This window comes from Halyomorpha halys, unplaced genomic scaffold, assembly GCF_000696795.3.
Source record: "Halyomorpha halys isolate HHAL.00 unplaced genomic scaffold, Hhal_1.1 Scaffold547.1, whole genome shotgun sequence".
Taxonomy (NCBI): domain Eukaryota; kingdom Metazoa; phylum Arthropoda; class Insecta; order Hemiptera; family Pentatomidae; genus Halyomorpha; species Halyomorpha halys.
Genome location: NW_027111872.1, coordinates 443,962 through 452,739, shown reverse-complemented (window position 1 = coordinate 452,739; position 8,778 = coordinate 443,962). Strand labels below are relative to the sequence as shown.

General features: G+C 28.1%; 1 protein-coding gene across 5 annotated transcripts in view; it reads left to right on the top strand.

Annotated features, from left to right (window-relative positions):
* Nucleotides 1-8,778, top strand: part of mino (glycerol-3-phosphate acyltransferase mino) — a 138,619-nt gene that overhangs the window by 88,856 nt on the left and 40,985 nt on the right. The gene's annotated exons all lie outside the window — the stretch shown is intronic.

Sequence of the window (8,778 nt, the reverse complement as noted above, 5' to 3'; positions counted from 1 at the left end):
TATATATAAAACAATTTCAATGATTAACCAGTGATTCATAAAAAATAACCATTCGTTTGCACACCCATCTTCAGATGCCGATTCTTTTTCATTATAACTTTATTTTGCATTTTTTTATATTTTAACTGTAATAAAACAGTGATTATCAAAAAAGTCTATGGTAACTTAAGAGTGAGGAATTTAGAGTAACTCATGTAATAATGGAAAAATATTAGAATAAATAAAGATAGAATAATAGTAATTAGTAATATAATAGTAAAAACGTAATTGCAATTTCGAGAATTCCATTCCTCATTTATCACAGCTTATTAAATAAAATTTAAATATTTAATATTAATCGCATATTTTAATTATTTATCCGTGTTGCATAAAAAGTAACAGAAAAAATCTTGCATAAGTCTATCAAACTTCTTTCTTTTGTTGTTTTTCTCCAAATTTATTTCATATTAATATTATACACCATTAATTTAACCAAGTCAATTCTAATGTTAAATAGAACTCATCTTACTCATTTTTGAGTATATAAGTACATATTTAATTTTTTAAATAGCTGTTACATATGAAAATTTTCAATAAACATTTAATCTAGTTGGATTAGATGCTCCAAAATTAATTTTTAAATAATTCCTTTCCAAAATTGTATATGTTGACTATTGATAAACTCCACATTTATTCAATTAAAATCGGAATAACTTTTAGTTCAATACCTATGGAATTAATACGTTTTCTACATAATGTGAATATATTTTTATTATAGATTTTACTACTGTATTCATTATTATTATGATGTATATATTAACATTAATATTTGGCAATTTTTTTTTTATAAAAATTAATAATATTTACTTCTGAAAGTTTCTTCACCTGAAGTAAAGGTTTTTATGATAAATCAAAATTCCACAACAATTTCAAAATTTAAATTTTCTCTTTTCAAATCGATGTTGCAAATAAAAATTTAAATATTTAAATGTTGATTAGGTGCTCCCTAATAATTTTTAAATAATTATTTCCAAAATTGGATATATGGACTTTTGAAAAAAAACTCTAAATTTATTCATTTAAATTCTTAATAACTCATATTTTTCAATGCTTATAGAAATAAAATGTTTTGGACAAAATGTAAATATATTTTGAATGTATATTTCATTATAATTCCCATCAATAATTAATTAGTTATTAATATAATAACTAAAATTAGAAAAGTATGATTTTAAATGTTTTATATTCTGTATAAAATAGATTAATATTTGTAACTATAGAATTGCGCGGTTGCAATTCATAAGGAAATATATCAACAATCATTTGTGAAATAATTATGAGTTTTAATGACAACTTTTAACCTCCACATCATTTTTAAGATTTAAATAATAATCTTTTCAAGGCCTTTTTATGTAAATGTATTTAAAGGAAGAATTTTTCTTAATTGCTTTTACAATTAGCAATAAGATTTATTTAATGTATATTAATTAAATGTATTCAAAAATGTCTACGTTTTACCAATTTTCTGTATATTAATAGTTTATAAGAAAGCAATTATTACTAGTAAAAGTTTTAAACAACTTAATTGTAAATAATAAAAATAAAAATAAAAAAAAACTTAAAATAATAAAAATTAACACGAAAATTCGGAAAAAAACAATATTTTTTAAGGCAAAATATTCATGATTTACATTATGGGAATTATAGAGAGGGTATATTCATAAACATGTTTTCTAAATTTAAACCTTCAAATTGCATAAACAAATTTTGCAATGCGAATATTTTTATTCATGGTCAGAATGGTTATTAAGATACCATAAATCTTAGTAAACATGAAGGAGAATGAATGCCTGATAAATAAAATGAACTAGCATTATTTGTGTAGAATCATTGTAAGATTTTTTATGACTACAGATTCAAAACATCTTCGGTATCATAAAACTTCACTTAATCAGTCAATTACGCCCGTCGTTGTGAAAGGGTAGCATAAATTATTAGTAATGTTTATCCTATCTTGAATGATGAATTAAAGCATTGCGATAGTGAAAAATTAACCAAATTACACAAAATGGTCTGTGTGGTTTTATGTTCTCAGCCTCAAAAATACGTACATGGGTACATTTTTTGGGCAGGTATATGTCTGAGTACCACTTTACAGAATCGGTTTTTCACAGTTTTTCGATTTTCTCTAAAACGGCTCAACGGTTTTGCTTAAACTCAGCATATCAACGAGCAATCAGATGGTCTTTAAAATCAACTGAAGGGCTTAAATGCCGAATATTCTTCTTACAAAGTTCCTATAATTTTGTTTATTTAAAAAAAATAAACAGATCTCATTGTTAGCAATAATAGCAATGGAAATATACAAAATAATAATGAATTTTATGAATTATTCATCCCTCTTCGTTTAGTCCGCTGGTGTTCCTCAGGGTATTAGTCTCGGTCCCATCCTCTGCACAATCTATACAGCAGACATCCCAACCTATCCTTACCAGGTATGCCGACGACACATGTGTGCTCGCTGTTAAAAATAACCCTTTAATTGCATCCCAAATTCATCAATCCCATATCACAGCCCTCGAAGAAGGGTGTCGAAATTGGAGGATTGAAATAAATTCCAACAAATCCCATCAAATTATCTTTACCCTACGTCGTAAACCTACTGACTGCCTTACAGTATACTTCAATAATGTTACCCTTACCCCTGTCGAACAGATCCGCTACCTTGGACTACATCTGGACAAACGACTAACCTGGAATCCTCACACCAGACTGAAAAGACAGGAAACTGCACGTAGATTTCGACGTTTACAGCACTTACTAGACAAACGGTCCAAACTTCCAATTCATTACAAAAGACTGATTTACATGACAATTATAAGGCCTATCTGGACATACGGCGTTGAGCTTTGGGGCTCCACTAAACCTTCGAATTCCTCTCATATCCAATCCTTACAATCCAAAATCCTAAATGCTCCCTACTTTGTCACAAATAAAATCATCCACAAAGACCTTAATGTTCCATTTGTAACCGATCTACCCCGAACCAGATATTAATCCTTCCATTACAAACTCCCTAACCACAAACCCATTAGTTTCTAATCTTGCTTCCTCTTTTATTCCGAACAATCCTCCGAGGCGTGTGAAAAGAAGATGGCCTCGAGACCTTATATTGTAAAAATGTTTTTAGAGTGCTACCAATGGGTAGTTTCTCTACATGCTTGTACCATACCATTATAATTTCCTCAAATTTATTTGATGTATTTATATACAGTTTATTTTTTTTTTTTCGGCCAAGACTCCCATTGGAGTCCTATACTGCCTAACCTTTGTTGGGGGTCAAAGTTCTTCATTTTGTGGGACCGCCACTCAATGAAAAAAGTCAACGTTCCAGGCCAGATTCGAACCGGCACCGCCAATAGACATCAAATTGGTAAGACTGTCTTAACCACTGAGCTATGGGCGGCCCTTATATACAGTTGTAAATATCAATAAATAATTTTAAAAAAAAAAATTGATGAATAACTGAGGAAATCAAAAAGGAAAAATAGAGACCTGATTCGAACGAGAACACCGAGATCCCCCGACTTTTCCTGCATTACGTATACCTTATCATTTGTTAAACTGTTGACAAGAACAAAATTAATATTATTTCTCATTTCTCACCTCGTGAAATACTAAAATAAGAATTTTTATTCATTATTATAAAATGTTTCGTTCATAATTTTCGCCTTACCCAGTCTTAAAGTTTTTTTTTTTCTCGAAAATCACAAATATATACGTATGTAAGATGGTAAATGAAAGTTGTGTCAAGCATGATTGTTTTCATTGAGAAAATATTACCATATTAGACTGCCTACAGTCCATTTAAAAACCAAAATATGGAATTTTTCAAATGAAACATTTTAAAAATATTATATAAGGCGGATTTATGCTTATCCTAAACACTGGCTAAAGTTTGTTGACCTCCAAATCGTCTGGGTGGTTGCTAAGCAACCACAAAACCCGGGCATTACCACCGGCATTCATTTGCTCCATTCGAAAAATGAATTTATTAGAGAGAGAAATGCTTTATTCATCCATGCTGCCCAAATACATCGGGTTGCTACATTACACAGCATACTAATCAATCCGAGATCGGACAGATATAAATTATAACATACATTTACATGCTATAATAAAAAAGAAAATAAACAAACCCCACAGTTTCATTTTACAATCAATTCCAGTCTATACACTAAATACAACTATTTCAATTCATTCCTTTTTTTCTTTCCCTTTCTTGTCCCTTCCATTTCATTATTTCACAATTGTTATTTCATTTAATCGACAAATTCACTCCGAATTTTCGGGCATACAAAGTGATTATCATACAATAACTGTATTTTAAAAAAACATGGTTTTCGACTGTAAATAAAATATACTTCCCGTATATATAACCCCGATTCATTTTTTTTCTTTTCAATTTCAAATTAACGTACAAATTTGTACTACTTGAAAATTGTGCTTCCCCCCACCACCAACAAACAATATAAATAATCTAGGTAGGGCCTACAGCCTACTGTATTGATTGCCGCGGTAGATGGCAGATGGTGGCAGTAGGTATTTCGCGGTCTATATTAAAAAACATACATATAATTATTTTTTGAAATTAATTATTTATCTTCCGTTCTAATTGCTACCCAATTTTCATGAGACTTCTTAACCTAAATAAACCATTTTTTTTTTTTTTTACGATCGATTTTTCAAATTATTCTCCTATAAGACTATAACTAATGAAATATATTTTAATCATATTTGAAAGTCGGAATTAGCAGCCAGAATTAAATTTCCTTTTCCTCACGACTGGCTTAGTAATATAATTATATAATAGTAACCTGAATACAAGAACTCTTCGGGCTTATCTTAATTTGATAAGAAAATACGGCCCCTTACATAAAGTGCCCTTAGCGACCATACATAAAAAAGATCTTTGGTCTAAGCAATTTAAAATCAGGACGAAAAAAATAAAAATATAATTAAATCTATATATTAACTGGTATAACCCTGTGTGTTACATTAAAAATTAAAATATATACCCCTACAACCCAGTCAGGAGTTCAGTACTTTGTAAGGGAGTGCTGTTTCTTGAAGGACGGTTGCGCAAGATGATTTTAGTAGGAGTTCAAGAGGAGAAAAAAATCAGTTATTTCAAACCAATTTTTGAATATTTTAATGAAAAATATGTACAATTACTAGTGATAATTGACGATTCTGCCAGTTATAGTTAGAAGGAATACACATGGAGGCTCAAACCGTTTAAAAAAAAAATTTCATTTGGAGCTCAATATCGTTAAAACTACCTACAACACTGGGAAATCTAATAGTTTTTTAAAAGCAACATTTAATAAAAAATGTACTAACAAATCAATAATTAGTGAATTTATTGTGTGAAATCTATATCTCAGGAACCATAAAACGTACAGATGCCTATTAGCACTCAAATTAAAGCTATTTTCTAGAAAGTAGTTTATGACGTTATCTCGTTATCTTCGAAGGAGTAGTAGTTTTCATAATGTTTGCTAAAATTCTTTTGCTAAATTGCTTTCGTGTTTTCCTATGATAATATTCCAAATATTCCAAAAATAACAAAAATGCAAACACAGAAACATTTATTTTCCCCTTTAGTAAATAACGAAATTATGTCGTATTTTATATTTATTCGTTGTTTGACAATTAATCTTATTAACAATAAGAGTTAACGAACATCAAAACAAATTTTATTAAAATCCCCTATTGTGCACTTACCACGCATATGCATTTACCCGACTAGGCATAAATAATATTATGCAATTCGTTAAATTAATGAATTAATTAATTTCTTTTAATTATTATTTTTTTATATTTTCCTCCCTTTAATATCATGTTGGTTTTTATGTACATACTTATAAAAAATCTATGATTTATTATTATTTGCAAAGTATGTTCTTTAAAATTTATATATATTTTTTTACTTTTATGCGATTTTTTAAAAGTTTTATTTATAGAATGCTATGTAATTACAAAAAATCTAAACTATACAGCTCATAATTATAGTATGTTATTCTACAGTATGCACACTTTAAATCTAATCTCCTTAAAAATTATATACTTAGATATATGCTTTATAATGTAATAGTTTTTTTTAACACGGACCTCCATATTAAATTAATCTTTGTTAACTAATGAACAACAATGTTACGACACCGAAGCCAGGTCTTTCTTCGCCGCCGATACGACTAACTCTATAATCTGTCACATCCTCTGTTTTGTGTAGGGTTCTCGCTTAGGTTATTGTCGCTTAGGACATGGTTCTGCTAAAATTAATAATTTTTTATTGCCAACATATTATATTTACTGAGATAATATATATTCAATTACGTGTTACAAAGGACATTGAGCAAGGAGGGCATTGTGCAACCTTACAAAATGTATATACGCTCGAAGAACTTCCTCCTAATTGTTAGATAAATTATTAAATTATTTATTATCCAGCAAACATCCATATTAATGAATCAAAGGATTAAAAAACAATGCAATATATATATTATCATCTTTTACGTCTCAAATTGATAAATTAATTCATAATTATTAAATAGGTCTAAAAAGTAAAAATAGTGGGAAAATGCCATTTTTATTTTAAAATAAATTCTCTATGAACTTTCTCAAAGTAATAATTATGAGAAAAATTATAAGAACAAATTTTATGTTTTAAAAAAAATCTGTATGTAATAAAATGGCAAAAGAAAACCATATAGATACCAAAGAGTGTTTTTTTGTAAATAGTACATAAAATAAAAATAAGCTTTAGACAAATCGTTAAATTTTTCGCAAAAAAAAAAGTATAAACCATTTTATGTAGAATTAATTACAGAACTTTTAATTCAATGACCTGTTGGACTCACTCGTAAATATTTGTTAATTAATGATCTTTTGATTAATGAATATGCAAATAAAACCACTTTGGTACCAACCATTAATTACATATATTATTCTCACTACTTTCCTCACTTTGTTTTTCCTGTTTTTGCTTGAAGGAAGAAGTTTAACGGTTAAGTTGGCAGGAAGGGAAGCCAAAAAGGCAGGAGTAATTGAAGAGTATGACTTATGTTTCAGTTTACATAATAATAGCGAACATTCCTATAAACATCAACGTAAATCTAAGCATCGTGGGCGTGGCCTTTTTTTCCTTCACTTTCTTTAACTTTGAAGAAGAGTAGGTTTATGTCTCCTACATCCCCTATGTTTTGAAGCATTAAACCAAACATTATATTGTAATAGTGTTACAATATAATGTTTGATTTAATGCGGAGACAAATACAGCTTTAAAAAATTGCTCTACGACCTTTTTCAAAAATATAGGTTTTTAAATTTTTTCGCAAAATGTTATTATTATTTGTATAATATTTATTACTTAGGACAAAGACCCTTTCTAAGGAAGTGTTCAATTTAACTGGTCTTCGGTCACTTATCTATTCTCAAGCTCTGTATTTTTTATATTTGATTAAACTTATTACCCATTTTTTTTTCTTAATTTAAGTTATCATTATTTTTACATAAAATTTATATCGCACTGAAACAAGTGCAATTTATGCTCCAAAACAACATCACACGTCTATTACAACAGGGTAATAAAATATCCCTAAACGGTCATATTCGCTGTTTTTGATTTATTTAAGGAAATACTAAACTTATTTATTTCGTATTTTTGAACGCAAAAACATCTTTTTTAACATTTTAAGGTGATGGGAATTAATCGATAGGAAAATATTTGTTATAGAATTATATGGAAGTAGGAACAAAAAAGTTCTAGAATATTATTATTGTAATATGAATTCCTTTGGTCAGAGTGGTATATAATATATTTAATTTATACAAATATTTCGAAGTTCCCCAGACAAAAATTTTCCGAAAACTTTATTTTAGTTTTTAGTTTGTTATTATTAAATTATTAATGTATTTTGTGTTAGTTGGTTGGACGTGCTATTCAGCACATTACACAAATATAATCATGGTTTAGCAGGTTTAGAATTATCTAAAATATTATTTCAATCATCTTTACGTAAAAATAATAAACAAAATAACGTCATATATTTTAAACTTTACGTACGATAAAATAAAAAACAAAAAGTACCTCGGATCTTATACATAAGTTGCTTTAATAAAATCAGGGTATGTACAAGATTTAGTATTACCAAAAAAAAGTTTGAAAATGAATCTATTAATGGTCTTATAGAAAATATTTTTTATGTTTATCATGTAGAAATGTTTCTACCCACCCTTAAACGAGGAAAACCGCAATTCCGCCCGTTTATAATTTTTCCTGAAACATATGTTTTTTGACTATTTTACATGGAATTATTAATTTTAGAGAGTCAATTTATTATTTAAAAAAATAAACTATCATACCAGGATCATAATATTATATCTATTGATAAACAATTAAACAGGGTAATTAAAGATGTGCTGTAGAACATAAGAGAAAATTCTCCTTTCCAAAAAAGAAGAGATCAATATATTGAAACAATATCGAAGTACAAATTAAGTGAGATAAATATATATTGATAGGAAAAATGATTGATTATTTAAAAACAAAATATTTTTTTTTTGTTTTTATTTTCCTTCCTTCTTGTCCTTCCTAAATCTTTCTACATTTATTCTTGTTAGTTCTAATATTCTTATATCTAGTTTTTCCTAGCCCTACTGAAGGCCTTCAACTGAGTCCGAAACGTTCGCATAAATCAAACATTATATAATATTTCTTGGAGAAGTTTGTCAGGG